Below are 25,207 nucleotides of genomic sequence, written 5' to 3'. Positions count from 1 at the left end.
CTCTGAAGGCCTCAGAACAGCTCCCTGAAATAGACCGCGGGCTGACGGACCGGTGATTAATACCAGAGCACACTGAGGGAGAATTCACAAAGAAAAATGGATTGCAGCGGCTGAAAGCCCGATCGTTTGCACATCACACGTGAACCGTCTGCCCTGACTTGAGCTCCAATCACATAAAATATCACGCTAATAGTATTTCTCCAGAAAACACGTCAATAAAGTTTTGCAGCTCAGTTTAATTTGCTTGTATTTTGCGTTTGTTTGTAAAGACGATGACCTAAACCCTGCTGTGAGACTTTATCATGCTAATAAAGCTTAACTCTGTCCTTGTATTGCTGTGGCCGAAAAGAGAGGAAGATCTGCAACGGCCTGAACAATCGTCATGAGGAGAGACGTGCTGCAAATGCAGAAACGATGCAAATTCAAAAACATATGCAAAAGATCAAAACAAACACAAGAACGGAAACACACTGCAAATGAAAAACCATGCAGCGTCGGTTTTGATCTTCTGCACGTGCTTTTGAATTTACATATTTTCTGCATTTGCAGCATGTTTATCCTCATGGAGATCGTCAGTGCTTGTCGGTCCACCTTATCATACAGATGACAAGCTAGGAGAGGAAGGGGAAGCTCTCTTACAGCTTTATTACCAGGTCCACAGTTGACAAGTGTGATAACAGTTTTACCCCAAAAAACACAGCATCTTTCAAAAGTGAGCCAGCAAGAGAAGGCCATCAAGAAAACTAACTCCAATCTCTGTCAAGATGGAGAGTAACTGCTCCAGACTGTATCCACTAACAACAAAAAGGATGCCTTTGTGTCACAGGCCTGAACAATCTTCATAAGGAGAGATGTGCTGCAAATGCAGAAACGATGCAAATTCAAAAACACATGCTTAAGATCAAAACAAACGCAAGAGCAGAAACACACTGCAAATGAAAAACCATGCAGCGTCGGTTTTGATCTTCTGCACGTGCTTTTGAATTTACATCTTTTCTGCATTTGCAGCATGTTTATCCTCATGGAGATCGTCAGTGCTTGTCGGTCCACCTTATCATATAGATGACAAGTGGTCCAAATATGCTGCTGCTAAACTGTTGACCAAATCATCCAGGAGATCTCATGTTACACCGATCCTCATGTTAATGCACTGGCTTCCAGTTAAATGTAGGATCCATTTTAAAGTTATTGTTGTTGTGTACAGAGCGCTCAATGGTCAGGCTCCAGTCTCCATCAGGGAGCTGGTGAAGCCTTATAACTCCAGCAGGAATCTGAGGTCCTCTGATCAGGATTTATTGGTTGTGTCTCGTACCAGGTTAAAAACTAAAGGGGACTGTGCTTTCCAGGTTATTGGTCCTAAACTCTGGAACAGTCCCCCCCTGAAACTGAGAGCTGTGGACACTGTTGACAGGTTCAAAAAACATTTAAAGACCTATCTGTTTGGACTTACCTTTGTTTAATCTGTCTGTTTTTGTGTCATGTTTTTGTCTGTATTTGAAATCTCTGTTTTGCCTTTTAATGTATTTCTATTGTTGTTGTTGTAAAGCACCTTGTGACCTCTGTTCTTGAGAGGTGCTCTATAAATAAATCCTACTTACTTACTTACTTACTTACTTACAAGCTGGGAGAGGAAGGGGAAGCTCCTTTACGGCTTTATTTTCAAGTCTTAAATTGAAAAGTGTGGTACCACTTTTACCCCAAAACACAGCTTCTTTCAAGAGCAGGCCATCAAGAAAACTGACTCCAATCTCTGTTCAGATGGAGAGTAACTGCTCCAGACTTTATCCACTAACAACAAAAATGATGCCTTTATGTCACAGGATTGAGACATTATAACAATTGTATCTTTGTAAGATAGAGATGGCTGGTTATAGATCCTCCACATAGACACAAATAAAGGGAAATGGATGTATAGATTTGCATAATCAAGCGTGATAATAATCAGTAGGTTGCCAAATTAATTGTTGGTTCTGGGGTTCTACTGAGGAAGTGTGTCTCAGCTTCTCAGCATGCTTTAACAGCAGGACTGATGTCTTCTTCCATTTCCAACAACAAACAAACCTAATACAATCTACAGAAGCTGGCATAGTCAGTCCCTAAAAGTGCTTCATTCCTCCTCTAAATAGTCACTCAGGACTGCGCTGCTCTGTGCTGCAGTTCACAGCGCAGCATCACAAATGGCTCTGGCATCAAAGAAAACAGGGGAGAAGAAAAAAAACAGATTTTTTTCAAGTCCTGGATTTTCACTGTTGCCTACAGTTACTTGTAAATAGCTTTTATCATTTCTTCCCCTGCCCTGGAGAGAAGCAGCAACAAGAGGGGAGACGAGGCTCTGTCATGTCGTCTACAGGAGATGGAGAAGAGGTAGTAAGAACAATAGGATGGGGGGTGTAAGGGGGGGGCTTAAAGGGAGGGGTGTGGAAGGAAAACAAAGTGGAAGAGAAAAAAAAATGGAGGGGTTGCATTTGCATAGCTCCATGAGACCAGAGAGGAGGAGATGTGAGGCAAAGGCAAACAGCATTATTTTTAGAGCTACGCTGACGGAGGAAATGTGCAATGTTTATGATTTTCGACTCACTGTTTGTTGCCTCAGACCTGTCCTCGGGGGCGAGAGCTCTGGGCAGTAAGCAGCACCTGAATGCCCCACCTCTACTCCTCTGTGCCCTGCTGTTTTCCTGAGATTGATAGGCAGTGAGTCAGAGAGACTTCATGGGTAGACAAACGCTTGCTAGCTACCGAATAAAATAAAGAAACAGGAAAAGGACCATTGATTTCCATTTTGCTGAATTAGCAACGATCCTCTGGCCATTTTGTTCTATCTTTTGTCTCTTGCTAATGGCTTTTTGAGGTTTTATTCGATAAGATTCTCCTCTCATAAACCCAGATTGATGTTCTGATGCTTTGTTGTAGCTGAGATGCACTTAGCTTTGGCCCATACAAGCAAAACATCCCGTAGCTCTTTGTGTTGTGCTGAATAAGAAAGGAAACATCAGGGAGATGCTTGTCTCTCACAGCCATGCTTCCGATCTGTCAATCACGCCAGCTTGAAGACTTAGTTTGTGTTGTTTCTGCATCAGCGTCGGTCACTATCTGATCTCTGGTGCTTTTATGAGGATGTAGAACATTGTGTAAGCTAAAATGTTTCCTTGTTGGAGTGGAGTGAGAGAACTTTACTGCAAGCTGAAAGTCCTAACTTATACGTTATCATCCAAAGGTTGCTTACCAAGGGCGTAGGTTTGATTTTGACATTGGTGGGGACAGGCACAGAAAACAATGTTTTGCATTAATTAGTGGTTGCCTGTGAGGGGGAACTATTTTCCTCTTGTGACTCACACTTTGTTTGTTGATATAGCTTCTAATGTCCATCTTTCTTTTCTTGCCTGCCGACATCCTCAGACATGAGTGCAACGTCAACACCGGCGAAACCTGCAAGTGAAACAGCCTACAGGGGGCTAAGCCAATCAAAAAACAGACTGGTCTCCAAGACGTATTTGGGAGGCGGTGCCGAAGTGGGAAAGGTTTAACCCTGTGTGTGCTGCATGAAGCAAATTTTTTCCCCTTCAAACTTAATATTGGTGGGAACATTTCAGCCATTTATTGAGATTGGTAGGGACACGTCCATACAGTCCATTCACAATTCTACACTATTGTTGCTTACTCATCCATCTAGAAGACTTGGAGCGACATAAGCAGCTGCTGGGAAGTTAATCTTAAGTCAGGTCAAGTTTAAATCAAGCGGCAACCTCTGGTCTCAAACTATGAAGCCCATGTGGAAGTGTTATAAACTGCAATTCATCGAGAATCCGCTTGAGGCTGGCTGGAGAACAAGAACAACACAAGCAAGATCTAGACAAGAGGAAACAAGATCAGTAAGACTAACAAAGTGCTTCAAGTCCATTTGGATGCAGGTACTGCAAATAGTAAATAAGGATTTTTATTTTTTTTGTAAGATAAGGAACATCTACAATGAAGCAACCAAACAATTTAAGACCTTCCATTATTATCATAAACAATTAACTTGTCATCACCACAATAATTACCAACAAAGTGCTGGGTCACAGATTCCCAAAGTAGAGCAGGACAGTGCGAGTCAACTGTAGCTGGAAGACATGATCTGCCACTGGGGACAACAGTGGAGAACAGTCTTTTAAGATATTAAGATTTCAAGTTTTTGCCCAAATAAGGAGATGACTGACTTGACTCCCGGACGGGAACACACGGCTATTGGCTAGGAGGCTCAAACTCCACCTCTTTACGTCACATTTTGACTGGTTGAGTTCCGCATTTCCAGTATGGCTGCCGCCGTCAATTTGCTTCATAACAGCACTCAGGAACAGACGAGAGATACTACGTCCATTATTTATACAGTCTATGCTTTAAATGCAATATTAACTGTCCTTTTAGCTCTCCAAATCCCTCCTCCCCTCCACCCAGAACTTCTCACTACGCATCGACAACCACACAGTCACACCCTCCCCCAGTAGTCCGTAACCTCTGCATCATCCTCGACCCCAACCTTTCCTTCAAACCTCACATCAGAAACGTCACCAAAGTATCCTTTTTTCACCTCTGTAACATTCCACGGCTCAGATCTTCTCTCTCCTCCTCTGCTGCAGAAACCCTCATCCACGCCTTCATAACCTCCCGACTTGACTATTGCAACAGCATTCTCTACGGCCTTCCCTCCACCGCCCTCAAAAATACTTCAATATGTCCAAAATTCAGCTGCCCGATTACTGACCCACACCCGCTCCAGAGCCCACGTCACACCCATCCTTCAGCACCTCCACTGGCTTCCCATTCAGCACCGAATCCACTTCAAGATCCTGCTCATCACCTACAAAGCCCTCAACAACCTCGCCCCCTCTTACCTGACCGACCTTCTCAAACGCCACTCCCCATCTCGCCTCCTCAGATCCTCAGATGCCAACCTCCTGTCCCCTATCACCAAGTCCAAGCACCGCACCTTGGGGGACAGAGCCTTTGCCATCGCTGCCCCCACTCACTGGAACTCTCTCCCTCCACACATCCACAACTCTGACTCACTTCAATCATTCAAAAACCACCTCAAGACCTACCTATTCCAAAAAGCATACAACACATGACCTCTCCCCCTGCCCCACCTCTGTCCCTGTTTTGTTTTATTTAGATGTTTTATTTTTTAGTTTTACCTTTTGTAAAGCGACTTTGAGTACTTAGAAAAGCACTATATAAATTCTATGAATTATTATTATTATTATGACTTTGGTTTCCACCAACTTGTGCCCCAGTAGAAGATGAAACAGGGTAAAAAAAAACTACACAGAGCAGCAGACTTTGTGAATTAGTCTCCTTCACATTTTACTATAATTTGATCAACGCTCCATATTATCATACTGAGTAGGGCCATTTTCGACTGAACCCTAATTTTAGTGATGAATTAAATTTTAAAGTCATGAATCAATGTTGAAAATGATCTACAAGAATCTTACCTGCACTTTTCGACATCCCAGCATCAGGAACAAGAGGAAGCTGCACTGAATAATTATCCTTAATGCTGTCTGAGATCTTCCTCGTATTACAAGCCCATGTTACAAAGCTTTGATAGCAGCGATGCTGAGATCAAACCCAGCAGCATGGGAAGCTTCAGAGTGGATTAATGTAGGAAGACATTAATTAGGACACTGTGTTCTTGTGTTCGTCTCCATGTAGTCTCCCTTTAAAGCCCGCTCTCTCTGTCTCTCTCCCTCTTTATCTCCCTCACCCGCTTTTTCTGACTTTTGATCTTTTTAATCTGACAAGTAAAGTGGAGCGCTGAGCTGTGTTTTGTGGTGGGTACTGCCGGTCCAGTGCTATCATCCATAGTTTATTTGAGCAGTAGCCTCAAGGGCTCTCTGAGGCAGAGTGGTTAGAGAGAAACCATCGAGAGGATGAGACTGACCTCACAGGAAGAACAAGAGCAGGGATTGTTGGTTTAAATGCTTCAAATGACCCATGTTTACACTGAATATTTTTCACATGGAGCCTTCTGTGGTCATTTGAGAAATACAGTGTTCGTCATTATTTTAAATGGTAACTGTGAGGTAAGAAACAAAGTATAAAGTGATCTTCTTTTTACTGGAAATTGTGCATCATGTATTTTGTTTTTGTCCTTGGCAGACGACCAGTCCTGAATTTGCCACACCTCACCCGGGAACGAGTGCACCAGTTGGGCATAAACTAAGTAGAATTTTGCAACAACCAAACTCTTTCACTCAAATTATACCAAATGCAACAAGTCTGACTGAGAACGGTTACACCTGCATGTGCCAGGTCTCATCATGTGCATCCACGAGAACATTTACAGAGCAGTGAGTGTTGCTAAGTGACACACTTCATCCACTGTCTTCTCCAATTAAAATATCTGAAAGAAGTCTGAATAACACAAACCAAAGGAGAAGACAAATGGATAGCAACATTTAAAAACTTGAAGAGTTTAAAAATAAAAATGTTCTCACTGGGAGACTGGACAACAGCAGCACAAAAATCCAAATCTATCAACAAGGAAGTCGGGGAGGTCTGTGACCAAAATCTTCACAATATAGCAACATAATCTTTGACATATCGTCATTGTCGGGCAGAAACCTTGTATTTCCAAAACCACTACTTTCCAGGAAGTCAAACACACTGCATGAGATTCAACTACAAGCTTTTTAAAATGATTTTCATCATTTTAATTTTAGAAAGCATATTGATCTCTTAAATTAGATCAATAGCATTGATTAATGCAAAAAAAAAAAAAGGATAAAAAAATGGAGATACAAAGGTTTCTTCCTGAAAGTGACAATATATTCTAAAATAATTCTTTCACATTCACTGGACTGGATGGCACTGACAGCTCAGAGCTGACGGCCTTATGTGCATAAAACCTGAGAGTGATCAGCAGCAGCAGGGCGGCAGACAGAGACCCTTTTCTGTACGACATATGCCAAAGACAAGGGGATTCAATCAGGGCTGAAAAAGAAACCTCAAAATCAGCTCACTGCATATCTGATCAGGAATGACTCCCTCAGGCCTGAACGCTCTTTCATCAAGTTTTCTGACTTTACTTTTCTATTTGTTTTGCCTTGTATAGACAGAGTTGTCTGACTTTACAAACTTAAACCTGCCTTGCTCTAGGCTTAAAAGTTAGACCCAGGTGAAAGTATTTAACAGGATGAGCAGTAAAGATAATTCATGGATGGATGGATGGCTTTTCATGGTTTCTATTCTTGTTACCTGCAATTTGGGCCAATAAATAATACACCTTATCTATCCCTATCAAGGGTTTGATGGTAAGTGTCAGTGTGAGGGTTAGAAACATGTACTCATTTAAGTAACAAGACAAAAGGGAAGGTGTTGGTGTTTTCATGGATCCACTGGAGAAGTTAGAATATGTCTTATGACTAGTAACTTTATGCCGTTTATGGAAGCCAGCATGTGTCACATTATGTAGACTGACATAAGCCGGTCGAGATCAACATTTGAACAAACATTCGACCAGTTTAAGTATTGTAATGTAAAAGCCTGAAGGAGTCACAGAGCTTGAAGAAAAGTGAGAGACTTTCTACTCCAGCAGTCTGACCACGATTTACATAGCGGCACTAATTAGATCAGTTCCCCCCACACAGCTTTGAGAACAGCTGGTTATCTCACTGTTGTAATAGTCTAGAATATGTTTGTATTTGTGTTTTATGATGCTGTCATAACAATATTTTATCATAACAGGAGTTGTCTGTGGCTGTTTGAGACACTCCCTGGCATGAGGTTTTGATTGCATGAGATGAAAATTATTCCTAATTCTTAGCGGGGCATTTCAGAGGAAACAGGCCTCAACAAAAGCGTCATCATTACAGCACTGAACACAAATATTTAACATGCCTAACGTATACTTGTAAAACACACTTCATCATCTTTTACATATGTGGAAATAGCAAATCTCAAACATCATGGACCTGGCAGCTTGATGTCACAAACATTTACAAAAATCTACACAAGGACGAACTTCTAACTTCTTTGTGAGTCAAATGTGGTTTGATTTAATCACCAGTGTTGTCAACACTATTAATTGATTATAAAATCCACATCTGGTCCAAGATTTGACAGGCCAGTCCTCTGCTCATGCTACAAACTAACATAGAGTTTCACTATAATGCAGCTGCTATCTTTTCCATAACCCTGCTGACATGAAAGTGGCTTGAAAGCATTACTTCTTTTTATTATTACTTAAAACTTCTCTACTGAGCAGTTGCTGCAACACAATGTAAGCTAGGTAGCCCTCAAAGACCTAGACAGCTGCCGGCGGCTACTTGTTCTTAAATGTTTGATAACTTTTGAACCGCTAAAGATCCTATCAACAAGCTTTAAAAACTCAGTTACAGCCAGGGGTGCAGCTCGCTCGGCTGGAGGTGAAGCTTCCACCAAAACTCTGCCCCCTGGTGGCTGGCTGCAGTATAGGTCAAAAACTCTGTCTCCCCTATTCATTTGAATGGGGCTGCAGTCAAACTTTAAAAAATAAATACACGCCGTACGAATGTTTCTCACATCCGTATGCTGTGGTGATGTGTAGTTATTATTTGACTGTTTTTTGTTCAAGGCCTCTTTTTTCTGAAAAGTTAATTTTTGGTTAGTTATTAGAGGTTAAAAAACAAGGTTTTACTTCCTGGTTTGCTTTGACTGACAGCTGGAGAGGGAAACTCCAGATCTCGTGATGCTATGCTGTAGGGTGGAGCTCGTTACCGTGGCAACACAGAAATTACAGTGGCAACCACTGAAATGCTCTACAGCTCAGACTCTGGCAACACAATGGTTGCGCATTGGAACAGGTTTCTTTTGGCTTCAAAACCGTACGACAGGAAAAGGCGGAGCAACGCTGTCCATTTTATACACAGTCTATGGTTACTTTCTCAGCTTTCCATTGATGCCACATTTGTCTCATTCAGCATATTCAAAATAAATTCAGGAGAGTCTGGCGCCCCCAAAGATGGTCTAGGTCTTTAAGGGTTAAACAGACAAGATAGTGTGCACGTTTAACCATTGAGTTGACAAACGTGCACAACCCCTAGTTTGTATCAAGTTTTGGTCGTTCTAAAGGAAAAGATTTGTGTTTCCAACTTTCAAATGTATCTCACAATCAAAACCCTGACTTCTTTATTCTCTCCCTCAGATGACGACAGCAGCTTGTTAGAGAAATAAAACAGTTAATAGAACAAATGAATAAACAGGCTCGGCTGTTTGTGATTCACCCAGAGAGCAGGAGATTACATTTCACACCATGTTTCCTTTCATCAGTCATCCTGGAAAATAATATCCCAATGCACATTAGAGTTACTATAGTTACCTTGTATAAACATCAACTATCAGCTATAAGTGATGACTGATCACATTTCACAATAACAACTGTTCTGCCCCCTGTTGATGCATGGCTCTCAAACTGTGAACAAACCAAGAAGAGGTTAATATCTTCAGATTTAAAAAAAGACTTTAATGTAATGATTGAGTTAGCTGCAAAAGTGATCGCATCAATTGCACAAGTTTAACCAACCACCACCTGGAAGCTCACAAAGAAGAAAATGCTCATACGACTTGATTTCCCTGAACAAGCATCTAGAAACCACCAATACTGAGAAACAGCCCTTTTGTCCGATAACCTCATGTCATATAATGACTCATCAACCCTCTGAACTCCAGCCGCTCTAGATGACAGTGCCAGTTAAAAATGTTACAACACTGCATTTTGGAAATCCCCAGCTCTCCCCTTTCTCTCTTTAACACCTTGACTCCTCACCCTGCACAGGGGCAGAGGATGGAAAAAGAGGTATCCCGAGGAGAGAAGGAAAACAATGGATACTGAAGCAGGATGTTGATGCAGTAGCATTCAGTGGTCATTGTGAGACAGCGGCCTGCAGAAAACAACTACATATGTGTGTGTGACCCTGACACTGCCTGCAGGCTTGTTAGGTGGATTGGTCCCATGTGGTTGAAAAAACACTCATTCACACTGTCAGCTGTTTGTTTTTCCAACACTTGCTTACTCTTCCTTTGAGCCTTTTGAGCGACATATAAAGCTCTCCTAGCTACCGTCCAGCAAACATAAACTGAGTTTCAGCACATTTTGGTAAAATTATCCAGCATACATGGGCAGAGAACAGAAAAGAAGTGCTCCATGAGTGTCCCAAAAAGCCTCTATTGATGCTTTCACATGTATTTTCACCATCAAGCAGGAATCCATTACCTGTAGTGAATCTGAGCTGAGTACATCTGTCAGTCTTTCAGAGAGGAGAAAACATCGACTTCCAAAGGGAGCATTTTGCATGTAAGGTGCTGAATTAAACGCTCAGAAAGCAGAGCATTTTGAAAATCTCTGTGATACACAGAGCCAGGGGTGTAGAGATGTTTTTATCCTACCAGAGCATATTGAAGATGCTCATTCATATATGCCTGCACACAGTTAAGGTGTCTCCTTTCGAATGTTGTGTAACAACCACTCCTACTATGACACTTTTAACGTAGCATTAGCCAACTGTAGAACACCCAATTAACACATGAGCTTAATTAATGTTTTAAGCATGATGGCCTGATGATATGAATATGAAAACATAGTTGGTGATAGCCAAGTGGCAACCTCTGGTCCCAAAATATGAAGCCCATGCGTAAGTGTTAGAAACTGCAATTCACTGAGTGTCTGCTTGAGGCTGGCTGCAGAAACACTGGAAACCACATACACACCCATTCAAAAAGGCGATCTTTGCAGCAGAAATAAACATGTTTACAGCCTGGTTAAAATAATGGCTTAGATCTGATTAGCTAATTTCTCTATCAGCACACACTGACGCGTCGGTTCAGAAGATATTAAGATTATGAGTTTTGCCCAAATAAGGACATGACTTGATTGACAGGTGGGAACACATAGCTGTTGGCGAGGAGGTTCAAAGCCTGTCTCTTCCCCTCACAATGAGCTTGGTTGAGTTTAGCATTTCCAATATGGCTCCTGCCGACGATTGGCTTCAAAACAGCCATTCAGAAACAGATAGGTGACGTCACAGATACTACATCCATTATTTATACAGTCTATGGTGATAGCACATCTGACATAACACTTACATTTGTGACTGATGGCGCACATGCATATGGGTTATGCTCAAATGCACAGTGCGCATGGGCCTTAGGCCATTACCATGCATTCACCAGGTAATAATGAGCTGATTTCAGGGGAGAGAGGAGAGTTGGATACACACAGAGGCCGCCACAGTGCATAAGATTGCAAATGGTCGATCATGGCTGGTGGGACCAGACTGCAGGAAGACCAGACTATAGTAAAAGCATGGCGCCTGAAGCCTCCTGTGGTGGACGTTGCATGTGGATGAAGATTAATTTGCTGCCCTTTCATTGTGACTACAGTACAGACCAAAGAAAACTCATTTTGTCTTGAAAATCAGATCTTGAAGCGCTTAAAAAATCCTAACCCATGGCACAAGATTAGAAGTCACAATCGACTTCCTATCTAGAGGAAGTAAGAGTCGTAACAAGGTTCCAGTAGGTGAACCCTCCTCCTCCTGCAGAGTTCTGCTTTTGTTGAAACTTGACAGCCTGACAGCATTCGGGTTCCCCGTTTACTCCATGCCACTACAGCGATCAGTGAATGTGACCTTTTGTGTTTTACTGAAAGCAAAAAACAAGTCAGGAAATTATTGTACAAGTATACAGGCTTCTAATTGAGACCTGCCTTTATTAGTCAAAACGTGCAGCTACACCCTGCTGGGAAATGAACCCTGCCTTCAGTTGGGCTCAGCTTTGTATTGGAAATGGTACTGTTGTTGAAAATGGTTGTTAGAGTCCATTTCTTGGATTACACACAAGCAAATATCACAAAACTGTTCCACAAAGAAGCATGTTGTGTGTTCAACAAAAGGAAAAATGCATCACCATTTTGCTGAACTACTATTTCAGTGAATTGTAACACCAGTACTACAAAACTCATAACAGCTTAGTTTTTATTTGAAGTGATAAAAATGTGGAAATACCAATTAACCGTGAAGAAAAGTCCTCACACGGAGCTCCAAGTGTTGTGAGTGAATGTGCAGTAATGTAAGAGTCCTCTTTCTCCACGTTTAAACTCTCACTCCGCCACGACGAGGAGGACCACGGATGCCGAAGGTGGAATTGCTTTTTCAACTCACTGAATTTTGTTGTATTTTGCTTTGAATGTACAAGGACGATACATAATGGCGAGCGTGCAGGAGGGAAGAAAATATGGAAGATGAGAGGTTATGGAGTGAGGCAGCGTAAACAATAGTGTCTGTCTGAGAGTCTCCGTCGTTACAAGGCTCCAGTTGTCTCCGCGGTTCGCCATGGCCTCGGCCAACCTCGTCTGTGTACAGTCTCAAGGCCCTGCATACACTCCGTCCACACACACACACGCACGCACACATCGAGAGAGAGCTATTGCCATGGGAACCAACCCCTCTATGACTATTCCCTTCTCTGGAGAATAATAGGCACCAATCTCTCTAAACCTCTCTCTCTTTCATTGTCAGCTCCTCCTCTTTCTTCTCCTCTCTTCTTCTATAAGCTCTCACCCTCTTCATCACATAGACTCCCCTCTTTCCCCTCCTCTTCCTCTTCCCTCTCCTCCATGAGCAGGAGCAAACACTCATGTCCTCCTGTTCCTCTCCTCTCTGCTCTGACAGTCACGAGTATGATTTGTTATGCATAATCTATCCATGCTGGGATTAGTACAGTTCTTGCAAGTATAAAGCAAAAACATCATCTCAGGCCCAACCTGCACGAACACGACGCCGGTTGTTTTCAGAAACATGGTGAATGGGGAGTTTTTGGATTTCAATATAATAGAGAGAGAAGTGTTTAAAAATAGAATAGAAAATCTGACCCTCTTTTGCTTTCTTTCTCTTAAACACAGAGGATTTTGAAGAGATTTCCCGTGAGTGAGTCATTGTTTTTCTGTGAACTCGCTCCAGGCGGGTCATTTTTTATTAAAGCCAGCCGGGCCGAGTTCTTAGGTTTTCAGACACCCTATCGACATGTCCGTGTTGGACATTACCCAATCAATACGGCTGCAATTTTCTTGACCACCCATTACAACAGGAGTCAATTTGCCTTATAGAAATATCAAGGGCCATTCTTTCTTTTTTCTTCTCCTCCGTTCGAGCTAAGCTGCTACAGAATTGTCTGAATACTGGAAAACTGGCTCCTTTGTTTCCCCGTCTTGCCTGGAGGATTCATCCTAATATGCCGTCTCAGGTCTAGGGCAATGCCAGAGGCTTGAATAACTTAGTATCTTCAAAAGCACGATCACTGTCACCTGGCAGGGGAGCGAGGGGAAAAATAATCTTTGCCCGAGATCTTGTAAGCGAGCATTTCACGGGGAAAAGACGTGAGACTCACAGCAGAGGCTGCAATCAAGATGACACCCTGTCATGAGAACTGCATAACTCACACCTTATCTCTCAGTGTGTCATTCAGCCATGTTTACTGCCCAGAGTTTATATTACTGCCAAAAAAAAGTGGTGCCAAATCTGATTTCTGTGCAACAAATGAAACCAGACTTCTTCTAAAAACTCACCAAAGCACAAAAAATAACTGAAATTAAGTTTTATCTCCAAAATACAGACGACTCTGTCAAGCAAAGTTTTCCAATTTTCTACTTTCTTTTATTTTGCAGGAGTAGAAGTCACCTCCAGGCAACTTATTTTGGAATCAAATTCCTCTCATGTTTATATTTCATCATGTCCCAAATCTGAATCTTGTGTTCCTTGTTGTCTGGCATCAACAAGCGCAGCATGAAATGAGGAAAGAATGAAATTAAGATGGTTTAAAAATAACCACTTTCAATTAGATGTAGCCCAGATTATTGTTAGTACAGAAAGTTCCGGTAGTTTGTTGTGTCTGCCTGTGGGTGTTTGTCTATACATACTGAGCGGAGACGAGTACACACTACGGTTTACACACGCCAATGCTTGCCAATTACCTTAATCAAATTTCACACCACACAGGGGGATCGACTGCGCCCGGGATCAGATAGCAAACATAAGTTGATTAAAATACATGTTTGCTAAAAGACTGGAGTGAAAAAATCAACATGCAAAATATACAAACTGAGGGCTGGAAGAGAGGATGCAGAGAGTAAATGAGAAACATCTGAAACGCCATGACTGTGACGATCGGGTAAATCAGAAAGGAGTATGTTCATGTATCTAAAGGCACTGTGAGGGGGTTTCATGTTGTGTTGGATCCGATGACTCTTCTGGATGAAACCAGAAGTGGTTTGAAGACTACATTTCCCATGAGCACCATAACCCGCTATCGTAAAGATGTGGCTCCTGCCACAGTGTGCATTTGTGGTGGAAGGAAATGAATGAACACAGATCTTCTTTCAACGCTACTTTTCTTTGTTCAAGATAACTTTTAGAGATGAGGTATGTAAGATAGTTTAGCCAGAGGGTTGATGGTGAAGTAGGAGGCAGACTCAGAGCACTTAAATGAACAGTTCCAACCAGGAAGCATATAAAACATGAAGATGTAAACTAAATAAACAAAGAATAACTAAACTCACAACAGAATAGACCCTGGTGTCCTTGACAGACCGTTTTCCCCCCTTTGCTTCTCACAGCATACAGAATTTATGGAGGCAAGCGTCCCCATCCCCAATACTTGGTCACAACCATCCTCCCTTGCAGAGTTAAGCACCCCACACATAACAAGCATGATAAAACCAAGCGGCAACCAGTGGTCTCAAAATATGAAGCCCATGCAGAAGTGTTATAAATTGCAATTCATCGAGAATCAGCTTGAGGCTGGCTGCAGAAACACCGGAAACCACATACACACCCATTCAAAAAAGACGATATTTGCAGCATTAATAAACATGTTTATTAATTATAAACATTAATAATTAATAATTAATAACCTAATATAAAATTATTAGGTTCGGCGGTTCGGCGGTTCAGAAGATATTAAGATTACAACTTTTTGCCCAAATAAGGACATGACTGACTTGACTCCCAGACGGGAACACATAGCTGTTGGCTAGGAGGCTCAAACCCCGCCTCTTTACGTCCAATATGGCTACCGTCAACGATTTGCTTCAGAACAGCGCTTAGGAACAGATGGGTGATGTCACGGATACTACGTCCATTATTTATACAGTCTATGGATAAAACACACACACATAGACAACATATTTTCTCAATAGTCCAATTTCCCACGGCACTTGAACGCATCCCAAGAAGACAAAGAACTCTGCAACAAAACAACAAATAAAAGTAATTTAAATATCACCCATGTTTGTCTGCCATTACTCTGTCAACCTGTATTTAGATATGGTGGAATTATCAACTAAATTTAACACAAACAGACCCAGGATAGTATTGTGTATTAAGTCATTCAGAGATGTTAATGGTTAACATATAATTTAACTAAACAAACAAAAGATGTATTAATGAGACCATGTAAACTAAGTAAAACATAAGTGACAAATGACACAACTGAGTCCACTTTGTCACAAGATAACATTGTCACATTGATTTGTGGCTAGGTGAAATTATCAACCGTGATGTAATAAAGGCTAAACTTTTTAAACTCTGATTTATTAAACTATATATATGATATACTCTCTGCTCTCTGTAAATAAACATGTAGATATACAATTGAACAATTCTCCAAGCAGAATTCACATATTTGTATTTATATTATTATTTAACTCTCATCTACATATACTTTTTTAATGTAAAACTACCTCTGCACTATTCACCACTGCACTATTATCATATTATTTTAGCCTGTACATATTAGTCATGCCTATTTGTTGTTCTTTTGTGTTTATAGTTTATGTTATTATTAATATATTTATTTTTTTGTTTGTGTGCCGTATTCCTATGCCTTGTGCAGAGAGCACAGTTTACCAAAACAAATTCCTTGTGTGTTCAAGCATACCTGGCCAATAAAGCTGATTCTGATTCTGATTCTGATTATTAGCATTAGTTAGCTTCCAAAAGGTGATCAGGCGTACCGGTTAAATGTTACCTGTCACAGCCAGTGTCCAAATAAATGTTCAAGTAACACAAATATGCACATAGTTTAACTCTTCAGTCCTCAAAGAGCAGTGATGCATTCACATGCTGACTTAAACATTAAATCCTGTTCATAGCCTTTCAGTTCATTTAGCTAGGAAAGTCCTGGTTGTAGAGTTTCTCTGTCTAAAACAAAACTTCAACAGCAAACAATCATATTTTGCTGATCTCCAGTATCAGCCATGAGGACAAAACAATATGTCAAAAGAAAATCATCTTAAGAAGGATAACTCCTCCTTCTTGCTAACTTTCTCCTCATTGCAAAACTTTAAAAGCAGAGTTCTGAATAAAGCCATTTCAGATGAGTGGTGAGTATTATCTCAGCTTTTCTCACAGGAAGTCCAACCACACACCAAAATTCAGTGTGAATAAACAACCTGTCACTGATAATCATATTTAACTACGTAGCTCATAAAGAGGCCGCTGTATAGGAGGGATAGTATTTCAAAATGTGTTAAAAACTTCTCACAGTGCCTTCAATATGTAAGATAACAGTCATTTAGTCCAGCCTTACAAACATTTTATCACTTTCTTCTACTGCTTTTGTGTATGCAGTTTGTTTTATGTCCCCAAGGTTTGAGTTATCCTCCTGAAATGCTAACAAGTCATAAATAAAAGCTCATAAATCTGCAGTCATAAACAATGCCATGCCATTAATAAAGGTTAATGGATCTAACATTCTCAGAAGCCATCAATCCTGCAGAACAAATGTTAATAAAGTCATTAATAACGTGAAGTTATTTTTTTTCTCTTTCTAATAAGCTGTCACTGCAGGGCTAGTAAGCCATTTGCAACTCTTAATGTTAATAAATCATCAATAAAAGGTCTTAACTACAATAGATCACGTCTGCTGTTGTGTGTTAAAGTTCCAGAAGAAAGGACGGATCTACATATTTCAAGTCTTAATTAAATTAATACAAGAACTGCTCGTGTGTTCATGCATTAGAGGAGCAATCGCTCTTCCATACTAAACAGGTCTTAATGTGTTTCTTCTTGCCTTGCCTTCAGAGTTAGATCCAAAGAAGTGCAGGAGTGAGTATAACCCCGTGGAGTGAGGATCTGTCATAGTTACAGTCTTTATAGTACCGAGTTCCTGCACTGCTGCTTTGCCCACGAGCACTGTCAAGAACACAAAAAAAGTTTCTCCTGAAAAAAAGAGAGACTGCAACTCTCCAAGATACCCACTTGAACTCAGACTGCTGAGGCCTAACATTATCTATTCAGCTGAACTTAAGACTCCTTGTTCTAACTGAAAACTGAATATATTTCTACTCAGACAAGGACTTTGGATTTTGTCCCCTACTGCACCAGGAAGGGATCACTTTGCACCAAGCATAGACAGGAGGAATGATTTTACATAAGCAAGATTTATAAAACTCTGAATTGATTCTTTAATTTATGAAGCAGGACTTTAATTCTGAGCCCATCAATGGTTGAAAGTCCACAGGCCCAAGAACACAAGAGTCTTTCAAGAGGATAAAACAGGAGCAGGACAGTTTCATGAACACGTATACCAGACATCTTCCCAAGAATGGCATAAAACTGATCTGATACTGATGTGTTCAGAAAAATATGCTGATTTAAGTCTCTCATTTTCTAACAAGATCACAAGAAGTTTCACAAGTAACCTGTTAGCTAAATATAACAGTTTTAACATGAAAAACGTGACATTTTCTGCGATGGGATGGATGTAAAAATAACTTCATCAGGTACAGAGATGTGAAAAGGAGACATGCAAATTACTTTTAAGACATGTTTGTTGAGGTTGGATCGACCATATCAGATGCAATCTCAATGGGATCATGCAGGATGTCAATACACTGTATAAGATATGGATATAACTCAGCCACAAATGTTAGTATGCCAATTCATGCAAAATATTTTACAAATAAAGAAAGAATCACTGCCTGTAGAGTTGTCATAAATAAAGAAATAAGCTATTGAGACCAAGAGCTTTAGGGCCAGCTGCAGTCAACACTTGGAGTGGACAACGCTGGCTCCATTTTTCAACATATGGGGTTGCCAGACTCGATGCTAACAGACCTCAGACACTCAAGTTGATATAATTCAGCTGGTGCTAAAATAAGCATTACATTACATTACATAAGTGTAAATCGCATCGCTTGGTGCAAATATGGGTCAATGTAATGTCTCTGTTTGCCACACTACTAATGAATTCAATTCACTTATGGTTTACAAACAGCTTTGGAGAGATTTCTATTATCAAATGTGTCATAAAGCTTAATTTTATTAGAATAGAAAACAAAAGTCACAAAAACTGGTGTCTTGAACGTTGGCAAGTAAAGCCTGTAGGAGCCATGAGTGCATATAGAATTTTCTAGTAGTTTTCAGGTATTAAGTGTGCAATTGTTGATATTTTTTGTGGTGTTACTTCTTATTTCTGGTATCCTTTGTCATCAAGGGGGCAGCTGTGGCTCAGCTGTAAAGTTGATTGCCTCAATTGGAAGGATGGTGGTGCGATCCCAGCTGCCTAAGTGTGCTTTGGTAGGACACTGAACCAGGAATTGTGTCTTGTGGCAGTTTGTGAATGTATATGAATGGGATAAGTTAAAATTGATGGACACTTTACATCAGGGGTTCCCAAACTTTTCGGGCCCATGACCCCCAAAATATATGGTGCTAAAGACCTGCGACCCCCACTGTCCCTCGAAATGATTAAATGTAGCTTCATACCTAGTTTAGCTAGTCTGCAGAAAAGTAGCCACCTACATGCACATGTGGCTGTGTTTCCTGTGCTGTTACGAATTAACCTGCAGCTACTGATGCTTTTGTTAATTAACTGTAAACTCACCCTAACCTTAGGAGTCATCTAAAGAAAGGCAGAAAAATAATGAAAAAAATATAGTTGCAAGTTTTTACTTCCAAATGAATTAATTGTTAAAAAAATATATTTACAGTAATAAAAAATATATTTTTAGATTTTTAAAAAATCTTGCAACCCCCAATTAGTGTATGGCGACCCCCCAATCAGCACCGATCCCCACTTTGGGAACCCCCGCTTTACATAACAGCCTCCGCCATCAGTGCATGAATGTAGTGTGAATGGGTGAATGTTACATAGTGTGAAAGCACTTTGAGTGGTCAGAAGACAGGACAAGGGTGTTTTAAGTATCGCCCATTTCCCATTGATTGTGTGGTCTTATTGATTGAGGGAGTAGAGGGTCACATGGGTAAGCCACCTGTTCACCTTTCATGATCAGTGGGAGAAACAAGGTGAGTTGGGTCACTGTTGAAAGCTATCAACTCTGATTACTGGGATTACTATTTCAAGTTTGAGCACAACATAAGTTCCTCATCTTGTTGTGTTAATGAAAAGTAAAATGCACTTGTGGATTTTAGAGATCATCAGATAAGTGCTTATCCTGACCTCAGCCTCCCAGCGGCTCATATCTTCCATGAAGTTGCCACAAAACCAATCATTGCTACATATCATCATAGATTTTTTTTTCAGAATTTGGGTGAATTAACCCTTTAAGTCAAAGGTCCCATCACCTTCTGACCTGCATAATAATTCCCTTTTAAAAAAAGGACACTGTGGTGTGACAGAGCTCAAACCTCAACCACTTCCACATTTCTTACAGTGGAGCCGCAGAGTGGTCAGTGTACGACGCTGCCATATGGGCTTCCTATGGTGGAGTGTGCTTTTCTTCCTCTGAGTGTGCGTCTCATGTTTATGCACTCATTCCGTGTGTGCAGCATGTATGCATGCTCACATGCTCAGGGATGTTCCACGAATAATTTAGCCTTTGATGTACACACTTGACACTGAACACATGGCAATTTTCTCTGTGCACATGCGAGTGTGTGTTTATCTGTGAGTGGTGTGCATACAAAATGAAAATGTGCTTGTGTTTATTTGTGTGTGTTGTATGTCTTGCATGTTACAGCTGCTTTCTTCTTGTTTCATATATTCATAAAGCTCCATATGCGCTTAATTTTTTTGTGTTGTGTGTGTTTTCATTCTGTGTTTATGTTTTATCTTTGTGTGTATGAATTTGTGTGTCTTATGTTTCAGAGTTTGTGTCTTCTGCCCATATGCTGCTCGCCTTTCGGGTGATTGTTTTTTAATGTTGCTGTATTTATCAGTTAATGTTTTCCATGCATATCTGTGTTGGTGTGTTTGTGCATGTGTGTGTTTGTGTGTGTGTGTGTGTGAGACAGAGAGAACTCCTGACCCAAACGCTCTTTAGAGTTAATGCAGCCCGGCGCTCCACAACTCACCAGCTGGAACTAATTAACAGCAGCTCAGTCAGATGGAGCTCTCTCACTCACTTTCTCTCTCTCTCTCTCTCTCTCTCTCTCTCTGTCTCTCTGTCTCTCTCTGTCTCTCACACACACAAACACACACGCACACTGTCTCTTCCTCTCTCTCATGCCCCTGTCTTCCTCTTCCCTGACATCCCCCCCAACCTTCCTTCACCTCCTGCCATCTCTCAACTTGTTTTTCTCTGTAAACCTTCTCTCTCTCTCTCTCTCTCTCTCTCTCTCTCTCTCTCTCACTCTCTCTCTCTCTCTCTCTCTCTCTCTCTCTCTCTCTCTCTCTCTCTCTCTCTCTCTCTCTCTCTCTCACACACGCATGCTTGGATGAACATATTGTAGTCATGTAAACTTGAACAGTCACACAGACTTATCAGCATGCACGCTAACCTATACTTTCACCCATCATCCTTAGAGAACACAATATCTCAAATCACTCGTTCCCCTGCGTTTCTCTTCACGAGTGGGAGTGGTGTGTTACTGTATGCCAGGCACATCTTGAATCGCTGTCAGGGTTCGGTCTGTGATTGGATCCAGGTAGACATTTTTGGCATTCTCAGCCCTGTTTTGTACCATCAGTCATGCATGTGACTTCAAAACAAGCAGCCCTATTGATGTGCATGATGAATAGCAGGAGTGTGTGTAGATGTGGGAACATGTGTATGTGCGTGTGGTGGAGCTGCATATTGAGCTTCTTGTTAAATACAAAGATGTCAAACTTGTGGCTTTCGGCTGATAAATCCACTCTCTGTGGCAAACAGTTGTGACCATGCAGTCCAAGTTTACAGCAGAAGCTTTGGAATCAAGTGTGTGTGTACAGCAGCACATCTGGCAGGAAGTTGAAAATCATGCACATGTCAGAACGCTTCAACAGAAAGAGAAAGCGGACTTACCTGTTTGACAAAATCAGTGAAAAGTTCACTGCTTGGATGCAAAGGCAGCAACTGGACCAGAGCTTCCAGTAGAGAAACACATTCTTGGTGGAAGGAAACCAGCACAGAAAGAGGATGGAGGTTCAGATCCCGTCCGATAAGCTGGCTGAGGTTGCCTTGGAGCTGCCCAGATTAAAGGAAACACAATCCTCAGGCAGGCGGCAGGCAACAGACGGACCAGAGCAACTGTCAGCAGCAGCAGCAGCAGCAGCAGATCCAGCGGTTTGCTTCGTCTTCCCCTCTTCACCACCTAACAGAGCTCAAACACACTTGTAAGCTCGCCGTGTTTAGGTCATGCTCAAAGTATGCCTGTGTAACGATGTTCTGCAAGCTCAGGGAAACCACATCCTGTCACATATTTACCTCCCTCCCCTCTCTCTCCCTCTCGTTTCTGTGTCTTGTTCTATCTTTCCGTGTCTTGTTCTCTCTTTCAGTGTGTGTGTGTGTGTCTCGTTCCCTTGATTGTCTGAAGCAAACTGAGCGCTCCGACCCAGCGTCTGCTCAGCACAGCCCTCTCCGCCTCTCTGCCTCTCTGCCTATCTCTCCAGCAGCCGCACCAGTTCCACTCGGCTGACTGAAGAATCCATCTGAGGGAGAGGAGGAGGAGGAGGTGGAGGGGAGAAAAGAGGGGAGGGGAGAGAAAGAGGGAAGGGAGGGGGCTTGACTGGGAAATACCAGAGTTAGAGAGAGAGAGAGGAGGAGGAGGAGGAGGAGGAGGGTGTTGTTTAGGGGGGGATGCACTAAAGAAAGATGGGAGGACAGAAATAGGAATCAATAGTTAGTTTGAGAGAGAGATGGAGAGAAGTAGAAAGGAAAGCAGGATAATGATGTGTCACCAAGTCAATACTCTCTCACACACACAAACACACACACACACACACACACACATGCAGGAGCGAGTGAGGTGTTGTTTAAAAGGTGTTGGACTACAAAAAGGTTAAAAGGTACATGTAGTAGAGATGTTTCGTTGAATACAGATGATGTTGTGTGTGTTTGTGTGATTCTCAGCACTCCCCTCTTCTGTAGTGGTTATGCATATTTAATACGTCCGGGTCAGGACCCCCTATAGCTCTGTATTCATTATTTAAGCCAGTTTGTATGAGGGGCCACAACTCTTACGAAACCACACGCCTGATACATAAACTGTGATTTCCACCACAAAACAACAACCACTTCCTGAACAACAACAACAACAATAACAACAACAGCATCACTGGGATCCTTCGTGGTGCCTGAGGCGACACGTGTCTGCATCACTGCTGACATCAGGGAAGAAGTTTCCATCACTGTCTGTCTCCACCATTAACTCTCTGCAATGCTTAAAAGTCTATTGACAGATTCAGTAAGTGACTGTGTGCTTTGGCCCTCTTTGGGAGATCTCTGCTGAGTGTAATGTACAATTTGATGAATGTTTTTAATGCAGGAAGGATAAATATTTTAATAATAACAATAATGGATTTGCGGGAGACAACAAAGCCTTTTAGCATCTGGCTCAATGTTTGGGGTGTTGATTTTGGACAGACATCCAGTAAACAAAGGTCAGATTGATCTCATGCAACGTACTGTACCTGCAGACATCGACCGGCCATGCTGTCCATGTGCCTGACTTGCATATCCCTACTTGGTCTTAAGGCTATGTGTCCCATGAGGGGGGAAAAACAATGAAATGATTAAAGACAGCATATCAAATAGTGTCACATCAACCATGACACTTTGAAGACCAAAGCAACCAATGGGACCTCCTGGAGCAGGCTTATCCATGAAGTTGCTGCACTATCTAACAATCACCCCCTCCATGCCTCAGATGAAAAACACAGACTGAAAAAGTTGATATCCTTCATCAGAAAGGTCCGAAATGAAATTTAACACCATCACCACTCACCTCTGCCCACTCTGTGCATAGTACGTGGGTCCAGAATCAAGCTCTGTGTCCACCTGAAAACCCACAAGGAACAGGAGGAAGGATGGTAATACTCCAGCCTGAGCGACCACCATTGATGATGATGATGATGATGATGATGACCTGCAAAGAAGCAAATGTTGGTCAATAAATGCTGCCAGCTAGCCTCTTGGTGTAGACCAAAACAAAGCCAAAAGGAGAACAAATTCTGGACTTCAGCTCATTGCTCTGTCTGCTGGATGTGTGAATAGGTAACTGTTAACTAGTATCAACTTAAAAGGTGGAGATATGCCAGTTCTATCTACAGATCATCTCTGCTGCCCCAAAGTGGCCAAAAAGAAAACAACAAAAAACGGCACTAACAATATTTTCCCAGATATAGTTGGTTTCTTTGCTTTTATGCCCCCAAAGAGAGCAGGGGACCCCAAAACAGAGTGGCTGGATGTGTCTGGTTCTGCTTGAGGTTTCTGCCCATTAAAAGGAAGTATGTCCTTGCCGCCATGACTTGCTAAATACTGGAAGGTGCTCTGCTCATGGTGGATTAAGATGAGATCAGACTGAGTCCTGTCAGTAAGATGGGACTGGATCCGGTTCTGTCTTGGTGTTGGGTCTTTCTTAATAGTCTAACATAGAGTACGGTCTTGACCTGCTGTGTTTTTAAAAGCGTCTTGAGATAACGTTTGTTGTGATTTGGGGCTATGATTGATTGATTGATTGATCTGATCTTTCTGGGATGAACTAGCTGACTGCCGAGGATATTTTGAACTTTAATGACTTGAATCAATACATCTTCCAAAATTGGAAAACCTTATATTCTGTAAGTTAACAGATGTCCACTTATGAAATGATCAATTAAACATGAACTCTGAAACCATTGCCTGAGAGAAAGAACATGACCCTTACTCTACAAACATTGGTGTCTTCATTCCATTTGAATGTGGGAACTCTGTCCCTTCAGCTGATCAGTATTGGTTATGACTCTGTTTGTGTGTTAAGACTTATTGCAATTGCAAGTTACATACCCTGTAATAAAACTCGTCCAACTCTAATGACTTTATTTTCCCAAGAGGGAAGTTACAACAGTTTCCACAACACTGAGCTCTGAAAATCATGGAACTGTAAAAATGAAACCTGAATGATTTGGTAACTCACTTTTAAACAGCAGTTACAACAACAGGAACTCCAGAATCATGAAGAACCTTGCCTGAAAGTCCATGATTAGGTCATGTCATAGGAGCTAAACCATCCCCTCAACAACAACTGAGTAATGGATGACTAATCTCATATGATTCAAACTTTGGAAAGAACCATTAGTCTGGCTTTGAATTAAGAGTTTTGTGGTAGAGTTTCCTTTTATTGTAAGTATACAAAGCGGTGTTGAGCGGTGTGTCAGTGTTGATGCTGGTTTTGACAACTGTGAGGAAAATAGCCTGTTTGAATCTTATATTACTGCTGCCTCTTTTCAGCCATAATTATTGGCAGACACATAAAAGAGTCAGATTTTTTCTCAAGTTTTGTTGGAACAGTTTCATTTAACACAGCATGTCTGGGTTGCTGATTCAGAGGAGGTGCTGAATAAGGATATTTCACAATGGTGTCTAGTTTCACAGATCATGGCATCTGTTTTTCAAAAAAATATGAGAGCTAAGAAGAAAAAGTACCGTTTCCATAACAAAACAGAAAATATTGTGATATTTCTTTTTACATTTAAGCAGTTGGAGCTTGGTGCAGTGACAGTCTGAAATATCACAACACCTTTTGCATTCAGTGATGTAAGAACTCAGTCTTAGACGACTAACAACCCTAATTAGGACCCTTTTGTGACTACCTGGACACACCCATGACTGTAAGAGGCTGATAATTTCTAGCTCTTCCCCAGAGAGGTGAAACATCTTCAAGAATTTCTACCACTGCAGTTGCCTTACGGATCAAGCTTTGGATTACAATGACCTGGATGACTGAGAACCTTCACAGACAAGTTAAGACGTATTGTTTTTGAGTTAAGACAGATA

At 41.5% G+C, this 25,207-nt stretch overlaps 1 protein-coding gene across 1 annotated transcript in view; it reads right to left on the bottom strand.

Moving 5' to 3' along the window:
- LOC117823513 (raftlin-like) overlaps positions 1–21,865 on the bottom strand; it is a 185,360-nt gene extending 163,495 nt beyond the window's left edge. Inside the window, exon 1 of the mRNA XM_034698722.1 lies at positions 21,257–21,865. The gene's annotated coding sequence lies outside the window, so the exon portion shown is untranslated. The remainder of the gene's footprint in view (positions 1–21,256) is intronic.
- Positions 21,866–25,207: the final 3,342 nt, after the last annotated feature.

This window comes from Notolabrus celidotus, chromosome 12 (assembly GCF_009762535.1).
Source record: "Notolabrus celidotus isolate fNotCel1 chromosome 12, fNotCel1.pri, whole genome shotgun sequence".
Classification (NCBI taxonomy): domain Eukaryota; kingdom Metazoa; phylum Chordata; class Actinopteri; order Labriformes; family Labridae; genus Notolabrus; species Notolabrus celidotus.
This window is presented reverse-complemented; position numbering and strand designations above follow the sequence as displayed.